Below are 22,905 nucleotides of genomic sequence, written 5' to 3'. Positions count from 1 at the left end.
CTTCGGGGCTGCGGACGGCTGGTGTGCCGATGACGTGATAGAACACGTCGGAGGGGACTGCTTCACCCCTGGCGGCTGCCTTGGCCAATGCGTCAGCTTCTTCATTCTTGGCCCGGTCCACATGCTGCAAAGTGAATCCCTTGAATTGTTTCTCGAGGTGTCGGATGGCCGCGAGGTACTGCATAAGTGCGGGTCCTTTGCTGCATAGTCTTTCTTGACTTGGCCGGCGACTACCTTGGAGTCTGTTCGGATTATGCAGGTGGTGACGCCGAGGGCTCTTAATTTGCGGAGGCCGAGGATGACAGCTTCGTATTCTGCGATGTTGTTTGTGCATCTGTCAGATTCCAGAGCAAAGCTTAAGCGTGCCGCATATCTGTGCTTGACCCCAGCGGGTGAGGTGATGACTGCAGCAGCGCCTGCCCCCGCATGGCACCAAGCGCCGTCGCAGTGGATTGTCCAGACCTTCTCTGCGGACGGCTCCGGCTGTGTTATTGGCCCGGTCCAGTCGACGACGAAGTCTGCTAGAACTTGCGACTTGATCGCTGTCCTTGGCTCGAAAGTGATGTGGTAGCCGGAGAGCTCGGCCACCCATTTGGCGATCCGCACCGATGCCTCCGGGTTTCTGAATAATTCGCCGAGTCCCCTATCTGAGGTGACGCGGACCTTGAATGCTTCAAAATAGTGGCGCAATTTGCGCGAAGACATGACAACTGCATATGCAATCTTTTCGAGCTCCGTCATGTTACACTTTGACGGTGTGAGCACCTCGGAGACATAATATACTGGGCACTGCCTGATCACGCCCTCTACTGTCTGCTCCTGAACCAGTGCCGCACTGACCGCGTGCGGCGAAGCCGCGACGTAAAGCAACAGTGGTAGCGAAGAGTCGGGGCTCGTAAGAACGGCCAATTCCATCAGGTACTGTTTTAGTGAGGCGAAGGCCGCCGCCTGCTCTGGTCGCCAAACGAAGTCTTTTGCGCTGCGGAGTGTTTTGAGGAAGGGAAGACTTCGCTCAGCGGATTTGGAAATGAACCTGTTGAGGGCGGCCAATCTGCCCGTCAGACGCTGGACCTCTCTGGGTGACTGCGGGGGCGTCATGTTAATAATGGCCTGGATTTTGGTTGGGTTGGCCTCGATGCCGCGGTGTGATACTAGATAACCCAATATTTTCCCCTGGCGAACACCGAAGACGCACTTATCGGGGTTCAGGCGAAGTCGTGCGTCCCGCATGTTCACGAATGTCTCGGCGAGGTCTGCGAGGTGGTCCTCTTTGCTCTTGCTGGCGACGACGATGTCGTCCACATATGTGAATATATTTCTGCCAACCTGCCCGTCTAGCTCAGTCGGTAGAGCACAAGGCTCTTAACCTTGTGGTCGTGGGTTCGAGCCCCACGGTGGGCGCCAAATGTTGGAACTTGCTCTCTGCTGCAAGGTGATCCAACGGGGGGAGTACTGACGTAAACAGGGTTCTCGCGCAAGATGGCAATAGCTCTGTTAACCTAGCCTCTCACGGGCACTGTGCGGGGGTATTTATAGGTATCTGAGCGCCCTGCGTCCTGTGTTAAGGACGCATGTGCCCTCAGACACCTAGGTTATCCCCAGAATATTCCCATAAAGCAGGGTTACAGACTGTAATTACGGGGATGCCTTTACAAATTAGGCCCGTAACATGCGGCGGCCACGCAGGGCCCGTTACAATGGGCCGGATCACACGTGGGCCTCTGTGCTGGACGAGGCCGCACGGTTGGATGACTCCGTCGCCGGTCTTCGTCTGATGTCGTATGTGGCGAAGGGTGTCTTCGCCCGTCGTCTTGTCTCTGTTGGACCGACGGCCACGGCGAAGGCTTCGAGCGGAGGGTGACGTCTTCGCCTTCGCCCCAACAGGCAGAAAGCGTGTCAAACTCGTTAACATACTCCATGTATGCCCTCTTAGCTCTGGCAAAAGGAGCTGTCACTTGGTCCCAAATATAAGCATACGTCGGTCGAAGACGTTCATTTCCATAAATCATCCATGGCTAGGGTCTTGACTGGAAAACACGTGGTCGACCAACTGGTAAGCGAAACCTACAAAATGAAATTAATGTTAGTAAGTAATATAGCCTTATTAAATAAAATTCTGAAGACGTACCACATCCATATCTGCCGGAGGTAGACGCAACCGCCTATAGACGAAGAGGAGGACGTACGACGACAAGCCTCACAAAGCTGCCGGTACAAAAAAGAAAGCACAGTGGAGCCCCAACTGTAGTGTCCAGCTGTATCCCAGTCGGTTAGACATGGGATGTACATCCATGACGCGCAGTCTCCTGTGGCGTCTGGGAAGAGGACACAACCAAACATGTGCATGATCCAAGCTCGACAATAGAACTGGACTGTACCCTCATCAGCATCAGCAGGGCACACACCAAAAGACTGACGGAGCCATGTGATGCCTACTCCAGCAGTCCTTTCAACGCCCTCAGCAGGAAGCTCTCTACCAAGAAAGGCCTCAACTCTAGCCCTCCAACCGTCAGAGTCACATTGGCCTGTCACTGCTCTGCCACCAACATCGAGTCCAAGTATCTTCTGTATATCCTCTAATGTGACTGTCATCTCACCAAAAGGAAGATGAAAACTATGTGTCTCTGGCCGCCACCTACATAATTAAAAAAATTAGTGTAAACGAGCTCAATGATTGAAGAATAATTTTACAAAATCCTAACAATACATGTCCACAAGTGCAGTAATGGCCGCCGAGTCAATAGTAGGCAACCCGCGTCGTAACTGGTACGATATTACATATAGACCTGCTCGTCTGAGGTAATTAGTGTACCTGTCGTCGAACACCATGTCTAGGAACCCATTGTGTGTCCTAGAACGAAGCGTTGCTAGGTCCTACACGGAAAAATATTATATTAGCAACACAATTTGTACAATAACAATTCTACAAAAAAAATTTACAATTCAATACCTGGCCTTCCGACAGAAGGCGCCCCCGGTGGCTCTCGTCGTAGAACGGGTCGAGGAGGTGGAACTGTGCCATCCTACAAAATGAAATTAATGTTAGTAAGTAATATAGTCTTATTAAATAAAATTAAGGTAGTATCATTAAACTAAACAATACAAACCTCGCTAATCTGCCAACGACAAGTGCGTGAATTATGACCAAGTCTACCGCACTTGCCACACTCATACTGCTCAGGGTCGGTAAGAAATGGTGTTCTCCTTCCCCTTCTACTCCTACCACCAACCTGATCCATAACCATCATGTGCCTCGTCCTCTTCCTGGATCCACGCTTGGTCCAACAACTGCTTGGATCGCCGACATACTTTGGGCCATTGTACGGAGGCCACTCACCAGCGTCACGATAAGGAATAAATCTTGGACTCCAAGTCAACACTAGTTTATCAATAGTAAACTCTTGAGGTATCCTCCTCTCTAAGTCAAAGTTGCGAGCTCGAGCAGCTGCGATTAGATGAGAACATGGAAAATGGTACTGCCTGGGTGCGCCACAAGTACATGACAAGTCATTAAGGACAACCACATGCTTCCTCGACTTTTGTACTCGCCGTCGGAAGTAGTACCAGCTTGAAGGAATACCTCATATGTCCCTGACTGTAAGTCAAAACAATCAACAGTGTGTGTGTTTGCCCTTTCCTTTGCCTTCTCTAGAAAGGTCTTAGGTTTTGGAGCCCATCTCTCTCCCTCATTCTGCAATCCAACTGCATGGGTGTGTCTATCATTAAACCATGCCACAAGCTTGTAAAAGGTAAATGTTACTATAGCAGTGACCGACATACCACGTATGCCCAACAATAATTTGTTGAATGACTCGACCATGTTACTACACTGGAACTCATATCTCCATCCACCTAAGTCGTGAGCTCTCGTCCACTTCTCCAAATCCGGCATCAATCCATTCAACCAATCTCTGCCTTCGGCATTTGTTGCGACTTTGAGCTTTTCTAACTTTTCTCTAAAGAACTTGTCTTCCAGCTGGCGACATGTCTCCTGGAAAAGCTCAAAGTTATCCTTGACACCATCCTTACGCAGAAGATTCTCAGCAAGGTGTCGAGTACACCACCTGTGATGCAAAGGAGGGTACCCATCGATCTGCTCACGGACCGCGTTGAGTATTCCCTGGTGCCGATCTGATATTACACCAACTTCCCGTCCTGGGCCAACCACATGTATCCGGACCAGTCGCAGGAACCACCCCCAACTGTCTTTGTTCTCTTTCTCAACCAGAGCAAATGCTAGGGGAACTAGCTTGTTGTTTGCATCAACGGATATGGCAATTAAAAGAGTCCCCTGGTACTTGCCGAGAAGAAATGTGCCGTCAATTGAAAAGACAGGACGACAATGCCGGAAGGCATCCACACACTGGGGAAAGCACCAAAAAGCACGGAAGAATATCTGTCTCCCATCAAGCCATGCATTTGGTTTAGGGTTGTACTCATAATGCATGCCTAGATTGACCGCCTTCATTGCATTTAAAAGAACAGGTAGCTGCTCGTACCCAGACTCCCAGTCCCCATATATCATCTTCCACGCACACTACTTAGCCCTCCAAGCTTTACCATATGTTATCTTGTACCCATCAAACACATTCTCCACGATCCTCATGATTGTCCTAACCTTCATATTTGGTTCCGACTGCAGTATTCCCATAAGTCACTTCCCAATGAGGGTTGATGTCAATTGACGATGTTTCATCATTAACTCATGTTCAGCACATGTGTGTGGGCCCACTACTTTTGTTATCTTCCACTTTGCGGTGATCTTTTGTATCCTAGCACAAACCCTCCATGCACAGTTGTCCTTGTCGCATACAACCGTGTAACGACGTTTCTCGTACGAATGAAGTACTCTATACGACCTCTTACGTAAGACTGCGTAATGCTGCAGCCACCTCTTCAAGGCAGTTAGGTCCTTGAAGACCCTACCCTTTTCAATCATCATGCTAGGTCCGGCCTCAGGAGCATCTAGCAACTCATCATCCCTTCCTTCTGCATTTGCCTGATGAGAAAGACTAAGATCGCTGAACTCATGCACTCTAGGATCCCGACCGTCTGGAAAAACACGTTGCAACATCTCAATGTCACTCTCTGTGAGTTCACCAACCGGGCGATCATCATCTGAATCGGCAGCCATAGCAAAGGCGTATGGCTCCTCTTCATTCCTAAACTCAGGACTGTTGGAGGCAATAAAACCATCACCGAAGCAGCCACGTGCCTCGGCCTGAGGATCAACCAGAAGAGTAGGGGTCTCTCCTGCAACATGTACAAGATGATCAGTCCCACGTCAAATGGAATCAGCAAAGTGCTCATGGTCCAAAATGAAGATGTAATGCCAATAAGACTTACTGCAATTGGTTTGTGCAAAAGGGATACACACAACTAAATCTGTCTACAGACCATCTCCTGGCTGACTTAATGGGATCAAATTGGGGCCAGATTGAGCATCAGGAACAGTTGGCACATCATCGATAGGACGATCAAAGTCTTCAGGGGGACGGTCTACGACAACCGGACGCACCACAACCTCCATGAGTTGCAAATGGGTCTTCATAGCCAAAGTAATATAATTATCCCAATCCAGTTGACAATCAATTGGGATGACTCGTCTTATGACATTTGGTGGATGACCAATATTAAGCACTCCGTCAACTGCAATGTCATCATCTTCATGGTAACCTAGCTTTTGTTTAGCCTTTGTAAACAAATCACTCAAGGAGGGTCTACCATCGAATAGTACCGGCACGTGTCGCATGTCAATGAACTTGGCATTTCCATACGGATCTTGTTCCACATTGCCTCCATGATATAAGCTCAAAAAATTGTCCATCTATTTGAAACACCAATTAAACATTCAATATAAACTGTGGATGGTTATTACCTAACCACAAACCACTAATTACTAGCTACATAACTATAAATATAACCACAACCCACTAATATACTAACCACCTTATAAATTACTCCTATATAATAATTGAAAATTTTGACAGCACCTCCCCTACACGGGGAGGATAAAAAACATGCACATTTGACTCACTTTCATAATATTCAATAAAATTAGCATTTATCACAATAACTAACATTCATCACATTCAAAAAAGAACAAATTATAGCAAAACAATCTAACATATTTAACACAAAATGCTTAAACAATAACAAAAATAATATAAAATTTACCTAGACGGTCGGGGTCGGCGATGGACGACGACGACGCGGGCGAGGAGCGGGCGCCGGGGCGGGGCGGCGTGTCGATGGGCGGTGGCGAGCCGCTGGCGCCGGGAGGGGACGAGGCTAGGCGGGGTTGGCCGAACAGGGCGCCGCCGTGGGACGGGCGAGGCCGGGAGTGGGCGGCGGCGCTTGCGGGGGGGGGGGGGGGGGGGGGGCGGGCGGGGCGGCGCGGGCGGAGCGTTGCGGGCTCCTGCGGCGCGGTGTGAGGCCGGCCGGGGGCGGGGCGGCGAGGCCGGCCGGGCGCGGTAGAGGGCGGCGCGGCAATGCGGCGAGGGCGGAGCTCCGGTGGCGCGGTAGAGGGCGGCGTGGGCTCCGGCTCCGGCGGCGCTGACGGGCGGCGCAGGCAAACATGGGGCGCACGGTTTTGGCAAACAGAGAGCGTGGGCGCGTGCTCGGGTCAAAATTAGGGCGTGGGTCAAAATCAGGGGGTCGGCGCCAAGATCCATGGCGCCGACCTCCTGACACGTGGACTGCCGCGGCCAGGGGGGTCGGCGACATAGATCTTGGCGCCGACCCCCTAACACGTCACGGCCAGCCGGGCATCCACGTCAGGCAGACAGGCGCCAAAACTGTTGGTGCCAGCACACCCTAGCTAGGCGCCAATGATGATGGCGCCGAGCATAGGGTCCATTTTTTGAAATGAAACTGCCAGGGGCATAATTGTGCAAAAAAACACGAAAAAGGCCGATTTGCAAAAAAGTTGGTGATAGTCGCCTAGAGGGGGGGTGAATAGGGCGAAACTGAAATTCTCAAAAATAATCACAACTACAAGCCGGGTTAGCGTTAGAAATATAAACGAGTCCGCGAGAGGATGTAAAACAAATTGTAAGCGAATAAAAAGTGTGACACACGGATTTGTTTTACCGAGGTTCGGTTCTCGCAAACCTACTCCCCGTTGAGGTGGTCACAAAGACCGGGTCTCTTTCAACCCTTTCCCTCTCTCAAACGGTCCCTCGGACCGAGTGAGCTTCTTCTTCTCAATCAAACGGGAACAAAACTTTCCCCGCAAAGGCCACCACACAATTGGTGCCTCTTGCCTTGGTTACAATTGAGTTTTGATCACAAGAACAAGTGAGAAAGAAAGAAGCAATCCAAGCGCAAGAGCTCAAAAGAACACGACAAATCTCTCTCGCTAATCACTAAAGCCTTGTGTGGAATTGGAGAGGATTTGATCACTTGAGTGTGTCTAGAATTGAATGCCTAGCTCTTGTAAGTGGTTGAGAAGTGGAAAACTTGGATGCCATGAATGGTGGGTGGTTGGGGGTATTTATAGCCCCAACCACCAAACTAGCCGTTTGGTGGGGCTGACTGTCGTATGGTGCACCGGACAGTCCGGTGCACACTGGACATGTCCGGTGCGCCAGCCACGTCACCAAAGCCGTTGGGTTCTGACCGTTCGAGCTCTGTCTTCTGGGCCCGCCTGGATGTCCGGTGGCGCACCGGACATGTACTGTAGAGTGTCCGGTGCGCCAGCATGGGCGTGCCTAACTTCTGCGCGCGCTGGCGCGCATTTAATGCACTCGCAGGTAGCCGTTGGCGCTGAAGTAGTCGTTGCCCCGCAGTTACACCGGACAGTCCGGTGTACACCGGACATGTCCGGTGAATTATAGCGGAGCAGCCGTTGCAAATTCCCGAGGCTGCCAAGTTCCAGAGCCGCGTCCACTTGGAGCACCGGACACTGTCCGGTGTACACCGGACAGTCCGGTGAATTATAGCGCGCCGGCTCCGAAAATTCCCGAGGCTGAGGAGTTTAGCACGAAGTCCCCTGGTGCACCGGACACTGTCCGGTGGCACACCGGACAGTCCGGTGCGCCAGACCAGGGAGCCTTTCAGGATGCCTTTAGCTCTCTATTTTGAACCCAACATTGGTCTTTTTAATTGGCTTGTTGTGAACCTTTGGCACCTGTATAACTTATACACTACATCAAACTAGTTAGTCCAATTATTTGTGTTGGGCAATTCAACCACCAAAATTATTTAGGAACTAGGTGTAAGCCTAATTCCCTTTCAATCTCCCCCTTTTTGGTGATTGATGCCAACACAAACCAAAGCAAATATAGAAGTGCATAATTGAACTAGTGTGCATAATGTAAGTGCAAAGGTTGCTTGTAATTGAGCCAATATAAATACTTACAAGATATGCATGGATTGTTTCTTCATTTTTAACATTTTGGACCACGCTTGCAACACAGATTTTGTTTTTGCAAATTCTTTTGTAAATCCTTTTCAAGGTTCTTTTGCAAATAGTCAAAGGTAAATGAATAAGATTCTACGAAGCATTTTCAAGATTTGAAATTTTCTCCCCCTGTTTCAAATGCTTTTCCTTTGACTAAACAAAACTCCCCCTAAATGAGATCCTCCTCTTAGTGTTCAAGAGGGTTTTGATATATCATTTTTGAAATACTACTTTCTCCCCCTTTTGAACACAATAAGATACCAATTTGAAATTTACCAATTGAAAATCTCCAATTTTAAAATTAGGTGGTGGTGCGGTCCTTTTGCTTTGGGCCAAATATTTTCTCCCCCTTTGGCATGAATCGCCAAAAACGGAGTCATTAGAGCCCTCGAAGTACTTTCTTCCCCTTTTGGTCATAAATAAATGAGTGAAGATTTTACAAAAGACGAAGTCCTTTTGCTTTGAACTCTCCCCAAAAAGATGGAGAGATGCGCGGAGCGACGGTGAAGGATGAGTTACGGAGTGGAAGCCTTTGTCTTCGCCGAAGACTCCAATTCCCTTTCAATACACCTATGACTTGGTTTGAAATAGACTTGAAAAACACAGTAGTCATAGCATATGAAGGAGACATGATCAAAGGTATACAAATGAGCTATGTGTGCAATTTAGCAAAAGAAATTGCGCGAATCAAGAATATTGAGCTCATGCCTAAGTTTGTTAAAAGTTTGTTCATCAAGAGGCTTGGTAAAGATATCGGCTAATTGATCTTTAGTGTTAATGTAAGAAATCTCGATATCTCCCTTTTGTTGGTGATCCCTAAGAAAATGATACCGAATGGCTATGTGTTTAGTGCGGCTATGCTCGACGGGATTATCCGCCATCTTGATTGCACTCTCATTATCACATAGCAAAGGGACTTTGGTTAATTTGTAACCGTAGTCCCGCAGGGTTTGCCTCATCCAAAGCAATTGCGCGCAACAATGGCCTACGACAATGTACTCGGCTTCGGCGGTAGAAAGAGCTACGAAATTTTGCTTCTTTGAAGCCCAAGACACCAAGGATCTTCCCAAGAACAGGCAAGTCCCCGATGTGCTCTTTCTATTAATCTTACATCCCGCCCAATCGGCATCCGAATAACCAATCAAATCAAATGTGGATCCCCGAGGGTACCAAAGCCCAAACTTAGGAGTATAAGCCAAATATCTCAAGATTCGTTTTACGGCCGTAAGGTGAGATTCCTTAGGGTCGGATTGGAATCTTGCACACATGCAAACGGAAAGCATAATGTACGGTCGAGATGCACATAAATAGAGTAATGAACCTATCATCGACCGGTATACCTTTTGATCGACGGATTTACCTCCCGTGTCGAGGTCGAGATGCCCATTGGTTCCCATGGGTGTCTTGATGGGCTTAGCATCCTTCATTCCAAACTTGGTTAGAATGTCTTGAGTATACTTTGTTTGGCTAATGAAGGTGCCTTCTTGGAGTTGCTTGACTTGGAATCCTAGAAAATACTGCAACTCCCCCATCATTGACATCTCGAATTTTTGTGTCATGATCCTACTAAATTCTTCACATGTAGATTCGTTAGTAGACCCAAATATAATATCATCAACATAAATTTGGCATACAAACAAATCATTGTCAAGAGTTTTAGTGAATAAAGTAGGATCGGCCTTGCCGACTTTGAAGCCATTAGCTATAAGGAAATCTCTTAGGCATTCATACCATGCTCTTGGGGCTTGCTTGAGCCCATAAAGCGCCTTAGAGAGCCTATAGACATGGTTAGGGTACTCACTATCTTCAAAGTCGGGAGGTTGCTCAACATAGACCTCTTCCTTAATTGGTCCATTGAGGAAGGCACTCTTCACGTTCATTTGATAAAGCTTGAAGCCATGGTAAGTAGCATAGGCTAATAATATGCAAATTGACTCAACCCTAGCTACGGGTGCATAGGTTTCACCGAAATCCAAACCTTCGACTTGGGAGTATCCCTTGGCCACAAGCCGAGCTTTGTTCCTTGTCACCACACCATGCTCATCTTGTTTGTTGCGGAAGACCCATTTGGTTCCTACAACATTTTGATTAGGACGTGGAACTAAATGCCATACCTCATTCCTAGTGAAGTTGTTGAGCTCCTCTTGCATCGCCATCACCCAATCCGAATCTTGGAGTGCTTCCTCTACCCTGTGTGGCTCAATAGAGGAAACAAAAGAGTAATGCTCACAAAAATGTGCAACACGAGATCTAGTAGTTACCCCCTTATGAATGTCGCCGAGGATGGTGTCGACGGGGTGATCTCGTTGGATTGCTTGATGGACTCTTGGGTGTGGCGGCCTTTGCTCTTCATCCTCCTTGTATTGATCATTTGTATCTCCCCTTGATCATTGCCATCATCTTGAGGTGGCTCTTTTGCTTGATCTTCTACTTCATCAACTTGAGCTTCATCCTCATTTTGAGTTGGTGGAGATGCTTGCGTGGAGGAGGACGGTTGATCTTGTGCATTTGGATGCTCTTCGGATTCCTTAGGACACACATCCCCAATGGACAAGTTCCTTAGCGCGATGCATGGAGCCTCTTGATTACCTATCTCATCAAGATCAAATTGCTCTACTTGAGAGCCGTTAGTCTCATCAAACACAACGTCACAAGAAACTTCAACTTGTCCAGTGGACTTGTTAAAGACTCTATATGCCCTTGTGTTTGAATCATATCCTAGTAAAAAGCCTTCTACAGTCTTAGGAGCAAATTTAGATTTTCTACCTCTCTTAACAAGAATAAAGCATTTGCTACCAAAGACTCTAAAATATGAAATGTTGGGCTTTTTACCGGTTAGGAGTTCATAGGATGTCTTCTTGAGGATTCGGTGTAGATACAACCGGTTGATGGCGTAGCAGGCGGTGTTGACCGCCTCGGCCCAAAACCGATCCGAAGTCTTGTACTCATCAAGCATGGTTCTTGCCATGTCCAATAGAGTCCGATTCTTCCTCTCCACTACACCATTTTGTTGTGGCGTGTAGGGAGAAGAGAACTCATGCTTGATGCCCTCCTCCTCAAGGAAGCCTTCGATTTGAGAGTTCTTGAACTCCGTCCCATTGTCGCTTCTAATTTTCTTGATCCTTAAGCCGAACTCATTTTGAGCCCGTCTCAAGAATCCCTTTAAGGTCTCTTGGGTTTGAGATTTTTCCTGCAAAAAGAATACCCAAGTGAAGCGAGAATAATCATCCACTATTACAAGACAATACTTACTCCCACCGATGCTTATGTAGGCAATCGGGCCGAATAAATCCATGTGGAGTAGCTCAAGCGGCCTGTCGGTCGTCATGATGTTCTTGTGTGGATGATGGGCACCAACTTGCTTTCCTGCTTGGCATGCGCTACAAATCCTGTCTTTCTCAAAATAAACATTGGTTAGTCCTAAAATGTGCTCTCCCTTTAGAAGCTTATGAAGATTATTCATCCCAACATGGGCTAGTCGGCGGTGCCAGAGCCAACCCATGTTAGTCTTAGCAATTAAGCACGTGTTGAGTTCAGCTCTATCAAAATCTACTAAGTATAGCTGACCCTCTAACACACCCTTAAATGCTATTGAATCATCACTTCTTCTAAAGACAGTTACACCTACATCAGTAAAAAGACAGTTGTAACCCATTTTGCACAGTTGAGAAACAGAAAGCAAATTGTAATCTAATGAATCTACAAGAAAAACATTGGAAATAGAATGGTCAGGAGATATAGTAATTTTACCCAAACCCTTGACCAGACCTTGGTTTCCATCCCCGAATGTGATAGCTCGTTGGGGATCCTGATTTTTTTCATAGGAGGAGAACATCTTCTTCTCCCCTATCATGTGGTTTGTGCACCCACTATCGATGATCCAACTTGAGCCCCCGGATGCATAAACCTACAAAACAAGTTTAGTTCTTGACTTTAGGTACCCAAACGGTTTTGGGTCCTTTGGCATTAGAAACAAGAACTTTGGGAACCCAAACACAAGTTTTTGAGCTCTTGTGTTTGCCCCCAACATACTTGACAACGACCTTGCCGGATTTGTTAGTCAAAACATATGATGCATCAAAAGTTTTGAATGAAATGTCATGATCATTTGATGCATTAGGAGTTCTCTTTTTAGGCAACTTAGCACGGGTTGGTTGCCTAGAACTAGATGTCTCACCCTTATATATAAAAGCATGATTTGGGCCAGAGTGAGACTTCCTAGAGTGAATTCTCCTAATCTTGCTCTCGGGATAACCGGCAGGATACAAAATGTAACCCTCGTTATCCTGAGGCATGGGAGTCTTGCCCTTAACAAAATTAGACGATCTTTTAGGAGGGGCATTAAGTTTGACATTGTCTCCCCTTTGGAAGCCAATGCCATCCTTGATGCCAGGGCGTCTCCCATTATAAAGCATACTACGAGCAAATTTAAATTTTTCATTCTCTAAGTTATGCTCGACAATTTTAGCATCTAATTTTGCTATATGATCATTTTGTTGTTTAATTAAAGCCATGTGATCATGAATAGCATTAACATCAACATCTCTACATCTAGTACAAATAGAAGTGTGCTCAACGGTAGATGTAGAGGTTTTGCAAGATTTTAATTCTACAACCTTAGCATGCAATATATCATTCTTAATTCTAAGGTCGGAAATAGTAGCATTGCAAACATCAAAATCTTTAGCCTTAGCAAGCAATTTTTCATTCTCAATTCTAAGGCTAGCAAGAGAAACATTCAACTCATCAATCCTAGCAAGTAAATCAACATTGTCATCTCTAGGATTGGAAGTTGAAACATTACAAATATGAGAATCAACCTTAGCAATTAATTTGGCATTTTCATTTTTAAGGTTGGTAATAGTGTCATGGCATGTGCTTAGCTCACTAGATAATTTCTCACATTTTTCTATTTCTAGAGCATAAGCATTTTTAACCTTAACATGTTTCTTATTTTCTTTAATTAGGAAGTCCTCTTGGGAATCCAAAAGGTCATCCTTTTCATGAATAGCACTAATTAATTCATTTAATTTTTCCTTTTGTTCCATGTTAAGGTTGGCAAAAAGGGTACGCAAGTTATCCTCCTCATCACTAGCATTATCATCACTAGAAGACTCATATTTAGTGGATGATTTGGATTTAACCTTCTTCCTCTTGCCGTCCTTTTCCATGAGGCACTTGTGGCCGACGTTGGGGAAGAGGAGTCCCTTGGTGACGGCGATGTTGGCGGCGTCCTCGTCGTCGGAGGAGTCGGTGGAGCTCTCGTCGGAGTCCCACTCGCGGCACACGTGGGCATCACCGCCCCTCTTCTTGTGGTACCTCTTCTTTTCTCTCCTCTTGCCCTTCTTGTCGTTATCCCTGTCACTGTCACTTGATAATGGACATTTAGCAATAAAGTGACCGGGCTTACCACACTTGTAGCAAACCTTCTTGGAACGAGATTTGTAATCCTTCCCCTTCCGTTGCTTGAGGATTTGGCGAAAGCTTTTGATGATTAAAGCCATCTCCTCGTTGTCGAGCTTTGAAGCATCGATTGGTTGTCTACTTGGTGTAGACTCCTCCTTCTTCTCCTCCGTCGCCTTGAACGCCACCGGTTGTGCTTCGGATGTGGAGGGATCATCAAGCTCGTTGATCTTCTTTGAGCCCTTGATCATACATTCAAAGCTCACAAAATTCCCGATAACTTCCTCGGGAGTCATTAGTGTGTATCTAGGATTACCACGAATTAATTGAACTTGAGTGGGGTTAAGGAAGATGAGTGATCTAAGAATAACCTTAACCACCTCATGGTCGTCCCATTTCTTGCTCCCGAGGTTGCGCACTTGGTTCACCAAGGTTTTGAGCCGATTGTACATATCTTGTGGCTCCTCCCCTTGGCGAAGACGGAAGCGACCGAGCTCCCCCTCGATCGTTTCCCGCTTGGTGATCTTGGTGAGTTCATCACCTTCGTGCGCCGTCTTGAGTAGATCCCAAATCTCCTTCGCATTCTTCAACCCTTGCACCTTGTTATATTCCTCTCTACTTAGAGAGGCGAGGAGTATGGTTGTGGCTTGGGAGTTGAAGTGCTCGATTTGGGCTACTTCATCCTCATCATAGTTTTCATCCCCTACGGATGGTACCTGTGCACCAAACTCAACAACATCCCATATACTTTTGTGGAGCGAGGTTAGATGAAATCACATTAAATCACTCCACCTAGCGTAATCTTCACCATCAAAAGTTGGTGGTTTGCCTAATGGGACGGAAAGTAAAGGTGTATAATTAGAAATGCGAGGGTAGCGTAGGGGAATCTTACTATACTTCTTACGCTCTTGGCGCTTAGAAGTGACGGACGCCGCGTCGGAGCCGGAGGTGGATGCCGATGAAGAGTCGGTCTCGTAGTAGACCACCTTCCTCATCCTCTTTTTCTTGTCCCCACTCCGATGCGGCTTGTGGGAAGAGGATTTCTCCTTCTTCTCTTTGTGGTGTGAAGAAGATCTCTTCTCCTTCCCTTTGGAGGAGTCCTTCTTCTTCTCCTTCCTCTTGGTGCGGGATTCTTCCGATGAAGTGTTCCCGTGGCTTGTAGTGGGCTTTTCGCCGGTCTCCATCTCCTTCTTGGCGTGATCTCCCGACATCACTTCGAGCGGTTAGGCTCTAATGAAGCACCGGGTTCTGATACCAATTGATAGTCGCCTAGAGGGGGGGTGAATAGGGCGAAACTGAAATTCTCAAAAATAATCACAACTACAAGCCAGGTTAGCGTTAGAAATATAAACGAGTCCGCGAGAGGATGTAAAACAAATTGTAAGCGAATAAAAAGTGTGACACTTGGATTTGTTTTACCGAGGTTCGGTTCTCGCAAACCTACTCCCCGTTGAGGTGGTCACAAAGACCGGGTCTCTTTCAACCCTTTCCCTCTCTCAAACGGTCCCTCGGACCGAGTGAGCTTCTTCTTCTCAATCAAACGGGAACAAAACTTTCCCCGCAAGGGCCACCACACAATTGGTGCCTCTTGCCTTGGTTACAATTGAGTTTTGATCACAAGAACAAGTGAGAAAGAAAGAAGCAATCCAAGCGCAAGAGCTCAAAAGAACACGACAAATCTCTCTCGCTAATCACTAAAGCCTTGTGTGGAATTGGAGAGGATTTGATCACTTGAGTGTGTCTAGAATTGAATGCCTAGCTCTTGTAAGTGGTTGAGAAGTGGAAAACTTGGATGCCATGAATGGTGGGTGGTTGGGGGTATTTATAGCCCCAACCACCAAACTAGCCGTTTGGTGGGGCTGACTGTCGTATGGTGCACCGGACAGTCCGGTGCACACCGGACATGTCCGGTGCGCCAGCCACGTCACCAAAGCCGTTGGGTTCTGACCGTTGGAGCTCTGTCTTCTGGGCCCGCCTGGATGTCCAGTGGCGCACCGGACATGTACTGTAGAGTGTCCGGTGCGCCAGCATGGGCGTGCCTGACTTCTGCGCGCGCTGGCGCGCATTTAATGCACTCGCAGGTAGCCGTTGGCGCTGAAGTAGCCGTTGCCCCGCAGTTACACCGGACAGTCCGGTGTACACCGGACATGTCCGGTGAATTATAGCGGAGCAGCCGTTGCAAATTCCCGAGGCTGCCAAGTTCCAGAGCCGCGTCCACTTGGAGCACCGGACACTGTCCGGTGTACACCGGACAGTCCGGTGAATTATAGTGCGCCGGCTCCGAAAATTCCTGAGGCTGAGGAGTTTAGCGCGAAGTCCCCTTGTGCACCGGACACTGCCCGGTGGCACACCGGACAGTCCGGTGCGCCAGACCAGGGAGCCTTTCAGGATGCCTTTAGCTCTCTATTTTGAACCCAACATTGGTCTTTTTAATTGGCTTGTTGTGAACCTTTGGCACCTGTATAACTTATACACTAGAGCAAACTAGTTAGTCCAATTATTTGTGTTGGGCAATTCAACCACCAAAATTATTTAGGAACTAGGTGTAAGCCTAATTCCCTTTCAGTTGGGCAATTAAGCATGCATCTAGATCGGCCTCCTCCTTCGAAAAATCAACTAAATAGAGTTTGCCGTCTAGTACACCCTTAAAAGCTAATGAACCATCACTCCTAAAGACATACACATCTACATTTGTAAATAAGCAATTGTAACCCATATTACAAAAATAACTAACGGACAACAAGTTATACCCGAGTGACTCAACTAAAAACACATTAGATATGGAATGCTCGGATGAAATAGCTATCTTTCCTAGTCCTTTAACCTTGCCTTGATTCCCATTCCCGAATATGATTGAATCTTGGGGATCTTTGTTCTTGACGTAGGAGGAGAACATCTTCTTCTCCCCCGTCATGTGGTTTGTGCATCCGCTATCGATAATCCAGCTTGAGCCCCCAGATGCATAAACCTGCAAGGCAAATTAGGCTTGGGTTTTAGGTACCCAACTCTTGTTGGGTCCTACAAGGTTAGTTATAATCGTCTTTGGGACCCAAATGCAAGTCTTGTCTCCCTTGCACTTGGCCCCCGACTTCCTAGCAATCACTTTCTTATTCTTACTACAAATTGTAAAGGAAGCATTACAAGCATGGTAAATTGTAGACGGTTCATTACTTACTTTCCTAGGCATATGAACAACATTTTTCCTAGGCATATTTCTACCATGCACAACAGAGGAACTAGAAGCATTCATAGCATGTGAATCATAAGCATAGTTCCTATAATCATTTCTAGAGAATTTTCTATCACTATAAATGTAAGCATGATTCTTTTGACCACTATTAGCCATGGGGGCCTTCCCTTTCTCCTTGACGGATATGGGAGCCTTATGACTTGTTAAGTTCTTGGCTTCCCTTCGAAAGCCAAGTCCATCCTTAATAGAGGGGTGTCTACCAATAGTGTAGGCATCCCTTGCAAATTTTAGTTTATCAAAGTCATTTTTGCTAGTCTTAAGTTGGGCATTAAGACTAGCCACTTCACCATTTAATTTCATAATAGAAGTAAGGTGCTCAACACATGCATCAACATTAAAGTCCTTACACCTATTACAAATTACTACATGTTCAATACATGAGCTAGATTTATTAGCTACTTCTAACTTAGCATTTAAGTCATCATTGATACTCTTTAGACTAGAAATAGACTCATGACAAGTAGATAATTCACATGAAAGCATTTCATTTCTTTTAACTTCTAAAGCAAGAGATTTTTGCACACTTACAAATTTATCATGCTCTTCATATGAAAGATCCTCTTGCTTTTCTAACAATCTATTCTTCTCATTCAAAGCATCAATTAATTCATTGATCTTATCAATTTTAGTTCTATCTAAACCTTTGAATAAACTTGCATAGTCTACTTCATCATCACTAGATTCATCATCACTTGAAGAAGCATATGTAATAGTATTTCGAGTACTTACCTTCTTCTCCTTTGCCATGAGGCAGGTGTGATGCTTGTTGGGGAAGAGAGACGATTTGTTGAAGGCCGTGGCGGCGAGTCCTTCGTCGTCGGAGTCATACGAAGAACAATCCGAGTCCCACTCTTTTCCAAGGTGTGCCTCGCCCTTAGCCTTCTTGTAAACCTTCTTGTTCTCTCTCTTCCCATTCTTTCCTTGTTCCTGGTCACTATCATTATTGGGACAGTTAGCAATAAAGTGACCAATCTTACACACTTGAAGCAGGAGCGCTTTCCCTTTGTCTTGCTCTTGTTGGGATGCTCCTTGCGACCTTTGAGCGCCATTTTGAAGCGCTTGATGATGAGGGCCATTTCATCCTCATTTAGCCCGGCCGCCTCAACCTGCGCCACCTTGCTAGGTAGTGCCTCCCTGCTACTTATTGCTTTGAGAGCAACGGTTTGAGGCTCGTGGATCGGCATTGGGCCATTCAACGCCTCATCAACATATCTTGCCTCCTTGATCATCATTCGCCCGCTTACAAACTTTCCGAGTATTTCCTCGGGCGTCATCTTGGTGTACCTAGGATTTTCACGAATAGAGTTTACAAGATGAGGATCAAGGATAGTGAAGGACCTTAGCATAAGCCGGACGACGTCGTGGTCCGTCCATCTCGTGCTTCCATAGCTCCTGATTTTGTTGACCAGGGTCTTGAGCCTGTTGTACGTTTGGGTTGGCTCCTCCCCCATGATCATTGCGAACCTTCCCAGTTTGCCCTCCACCAACTCTATCTTGGTGATCATGGTGGCATCATTCCCCTCATGCGAGATCTTGAGGGTGTCCCAAATCTGCTTGGCGTTATCCAAGCCGCTCACCTTATGGTACTCTTCCCTGCACAAGGATGCTAATAGAACAGTGGTAGCTTGTGCATTTTTGTGAATTTGTTCATTGATAAACATGGGATTATCTATACTATCAAATTGCATTCCATTCTCTACTATCTCCCATATACTTGGATGAAGAGAGAGCAAGTGGCTACGCATTTTGTGACTCCAAAATCCGTAGTCCTCTCCATCAAAGTGTGGGGTTTTACCAAAAGGAATGGAAAGCAAATGAGCATTCGAATTATGCGGAATGCGAGAATAATCAAAAGAGAAGTTTGAGTTGACCGTTTTCTTTTTCTCGTCGTCATCGTCTTTTTGGGAAGAGGAAGACTCGTCGCTGTCGTAGTAGACTATCTTCTTGATGCGTCTCTTTTTCTTCCCGTCCTTCTTCTTTTGACTCGAGCCGGAGTCATTGGCTTTGTCGTCCCTCGGCTCATTGAAGATGGACTCCTCCTTATCGTTGACCACCATCCCCTTTCCCTTAGGATCCATCTCTTCAGGCGATTAGTCCCTTTCGTGAAGAGAACGACTCCGATACCAATTGAGAGCACCTAGAGGGGGGGTGAATAGGTGATCCTGTAAAAAATTTAAACTTAAAGCCACAAAACTTGATTAAGTGTTAGCACAATGAAATCAAGTGGCTAAGGACCGAGCTCTTGTGAAACACAATAGTCGCAGTGAGAACAAGCACAAGAGACACGATGGTTTATCCCGTGGTTCGGCCAAGTACAACACTTGCCTACTCCACGTTGTGGCGTCCCAATGGACGAGGGTTGCACTCAACCCCTTTCAAGTGATCCAAAGATCCACTTGAATACCACGGTGTTTTTCTTTCTTTCACTGTATCCCGTTTGCGAGGAATCTCCACAACTTGGAGCCTCTCGCCCTTACAAATGATGATCACAAAGAAGCATAGATGTAAGGGAGGGAAAAGCAACACACACAAGTCTCAAAAGCAACAGCACAACCATGCACACTAGTCACAACTTGATCTCTAAGTTCACACACGGAGTTCTCAACTCAAGAGGAGCTCAAATTGCTATCACAAAGAATCAAATGCGCTAGAATGAAGTCTTGGTGCTTAGACATGATCAAAGAATGCTTGTGTATCTCCTTCATGCGCCTAGGGGTCCCTTTTATAGCCCCAAGGCAGCTAGGAGCCGTTGGAGGCAATCAGGGAAGGCAATTCTTGCCTTCTGTCGGGCGGCGCACTGGACAGTCCGGTGTGCCACCGGACAAGAACTGTTCAGTGTCCGGTGCAGATTGCTTTCCAAAATTGGCACAACCGACCGTTGAAGATTTGGAGTCGTTGGCGCACCGGACACTGTCCGGTGCACACCGGATGGTCCGGTGCCCCCATTAGATCGTTGGCTCGGCCACACGTCATGCGCGGATTGCGCGGCCGACCGTTGGCTCGGACGACTGTTGGCTCACCGGACAGTCCGGTGCACCACCGGACAGTCCGGTGAATTTTAGCCGTACACCGCCGACGAATTCCCGAGAGCGGCCAGTTGACCAGACGCCAGCCTAGCGCATCGGACACTGTCTGGTGCACCACCGGACAGTTCGGTGTACCCAGACTGCGCAGAGTCTTGGCTGTTCCAGCCAAGTCTTTTTCCTTTTGTATTTTCTCTGATTCTAGCACTTAGACAAATATGTTAGTACACAAAAACCAATGTACTAAGTCTAGAATCATACCTTCGTGTTGATTTACACTTCATCCACCATTTGGCACAATTTAATACTTAAACCATTTGTGTTGGGCACTTAATCACCAAAATACTTAGAAATGGCCCAAGGGCACATTTCCCTTTCAGGAAGGACTACAAACCCCGCTCCAAAAGGGTGTGCTACAAATGTGGCAAGCCCGGTCATTTTATCGCTAAATGCCCTATGTCTAGTGATAGTGACAGGGATAACGACAAGAAGGGGAGAAAGAAGGAGAAGAAGAAGTACTACAAGAAGAAGGGCGGTGATGCTCATGTATGTCAGGAATGGGACTCCGATAAGAGCTCCACCGACTCCTCCTTCGACGAGGATGCTGCCAACATCACCGTCAACAAGGGACTTCTCTTCCCCAACGTTGGCCACAAGTGCCTCATGGCAAAGGACGGCAAAAGGAAGAAGGTAAAATCTAGAGCCTCCACCAAATATACGACATCTAGTGACGAAGAAAGCTCTAGTGAAGATGAGGATAACTTGCTTACCCTTTTTGCCAACCTTAACATGCAACAAAAAGAAAAATTAAATGAATTGATAGGAGCTATTCATGAGAAGGATGAACTCTTGGATAGCCAAGAGGAATTCCTTATTAAGGAAAATAAGAAGCATGCTAAGTTGAAGAATGCTTATGCTCAGGAAGTAGAAAAATGTGAAAATTTGTCTAAGGAGCTTAGGGTTTGCCATGAATCAATTTCCAACCTTAGAACTGAGAACGCTAATTTATTTGGTAAGGTTGAGAAATTAAATGCTTGTGATGATTCAATTATCAATCTTAAAAATGATAATGCTAGTTTAATTGCTAATATTGATAAATTTAATGAATCAATTTCTAGCCTTAAAATTGAGAATGCTAGTTTAATTTCCAAGGCTAGAGATTTAAATATTTGCAATGACTCTATTTCCTGTCTTAGAAATGAGAATGACATATTGCATGCTAAGGTAGAAGAATTAAATGTTTGCAAACCCTCTACATCTACCGTTGATCATGTTACTATTTGCACTAGATGTAGAGATATTAATGTTGATGCTATCCATGATCACCATGCTTTAATTAAACAACAAAATGATCATATAGCACAACCAACTGCAAAAATTAATGAGCATGAGATAGAAAATGAAAATTTTAAATTTGCTAGAAGCATGCTCTATAATGGGAGACGCCCTGGCATCAAGGATGGCATTGGTTTCCAACAGGGAAGCAATGTCAAACTTAATGACCCTAAAAGATTGTCTAATTTTGTTAAGGGCAAGGCTCCCATAGTTCAGGATAATGAGGGCTATATTTTATATCCTGTTGGTTATCCCGAACACAGAATTAGGAGAATTCATGCTAAGAAGTCTTATTCTGTTTCTCACCATGCTTTTATGTATAAGAATGAGGCATCTAGCTCTAGGCATTCTACCCATGTTAAAATGCCTAAAAAGAAAACTCCTACTGCATCAAATGAACCTAATATTTCATTTAAGACTTTTGATGCATCTTATGTTTTAACTAACAAATCAGGCAAAGTAGTTGCCAAATATGTTGGGGGCAAACACAATGTCTCCAAGACTTGTGTTTGGGTACCCAAGGTGCTTGTTTCTAATGTGAAAGGGCCCAAGACCGTTTGGGTACCTAAGAACAAGGCCTAAATTGTTTTGCAGGTTTATGCATCCGGGGGCTCAAGTTGGATAATTGATAGCGGATGCACAAACCACATGACCGGGGAGAAAAGAATGTTCTCCTCCTATGAGAAAAACGAAGATCCCCAAAGAGCTATCACATTCGGGGATAGAAATCAAGGTTTGGTCAAAGGACTTGGTAAAATTGCTATATCACCTGACCATTCTATTTCCAATATTTTTCTTCTAAATTCTTTAGATTACAACTTGTTTTCTGTTTCTCAATTATGTAAAATGGGCTACAACTGTCTTTTTACGGATATAGGTGTTACTGTCTTTAGAAGAAGTGATGATTCAGTAGCATTTAAGGAAGTATTAGAGGGTCAGTTATACTTAGTTGACTTTTAATAAAGCTGAACTCGATACTTACTTAATTGCTAAGACTAATATGGGTTGGCTCTGGCATCGCCGACTAGCCCATGTTGGGATGAAGAATCTTCACAAGCTTCTAAAGGGAGAGCACATTTTGGGACTAACAAATGTTCATTTTGAGAAAGACAGGGTTTATAGCGCATGTCAAGCAGGAAAGCAAGTTGGTGCTCACCATCCACACAAGAACATAATGACAACGGACAGGCCACTGGAGTTACTCCACATGGATCTATTCGGCCCGATAGCTTACATAAGCATCGGCGGGAGTAAGTACTGTCTTGTAATTGTGGATGATTATTCTCGCTTCACTTGTGTGTTCTTTTTGTAGGAAAAATCACAAACCCAAGAGACCTTAAAGGCATTCTTGAGATGGACTCAAAATGAATTCGGATTAAGAATCAAAAAGATAAGAAGCGACAACGGGACCGAGTTCAAGAACTCACAAATAGTAGGCTTTCTTGAGGATGAGGGCATCAAGCATGAGTTCTCTTCTCCCTACACACATA

The 22,905-nt window shown here is 45.9% G+C and overlaps 1 long non-coding RNA gene and 1 other non-coding gene across 2 annotated transcripts; one reads left to right on the top strand and one right to left on the bottom strand.

Annotated features, from left to right (window-relative positions):
• Positions 1-1,328: 1,328 nt before the first annotated feature.
• TRNAK-CUU (transfer RNA lysine (anticodon CUU)) lies at positions 1,329-1,401 on the top strand. The gene has a single exon. It is a non-coding gene; the product is annotated as a tRNA-Lys (tRNA).
• A 1,382-nt stretch (positions 1,402-2,783) lies between these two features.
• LOC103631676 (uncharacterized) lies at positions 2,784-3,174 on the bottom strand. The gene is made up of 3 exons (XR_555309.2): positions 3,108-3,174; positions 2,951-3,023; positions 2,784-2,874 (listed from the first exon to the last, which is right to left on the bottom strand). It is a non-coding gene; the product is annotated as an uncharacterized lncRNA (long non-coding RNA).
• Positions 3,175-22,905: the final 19,731 nt, after the last annotated feature.

The sequence above is a fragment of the Zea mays genome, chromosome 1 (genome assembly GCF_902167145.1).
Source record: "Zea mays cultivar B73 chromosome 1, Zm-B73-REFERENCE-NAM-5.0, whole genome shotgun sequence".
Lineage (NCBI taxonomy): Eukaryota > Viridiplantae > Streptophyta > Magnoliopsida > Poales > Poaceae > Zea > Zea mays.
The sequence above is the reverse complement of the archived record's forward strand: the minus strand, read 5'-3'. Positions and strand labels throughout refer to the sequence as shown.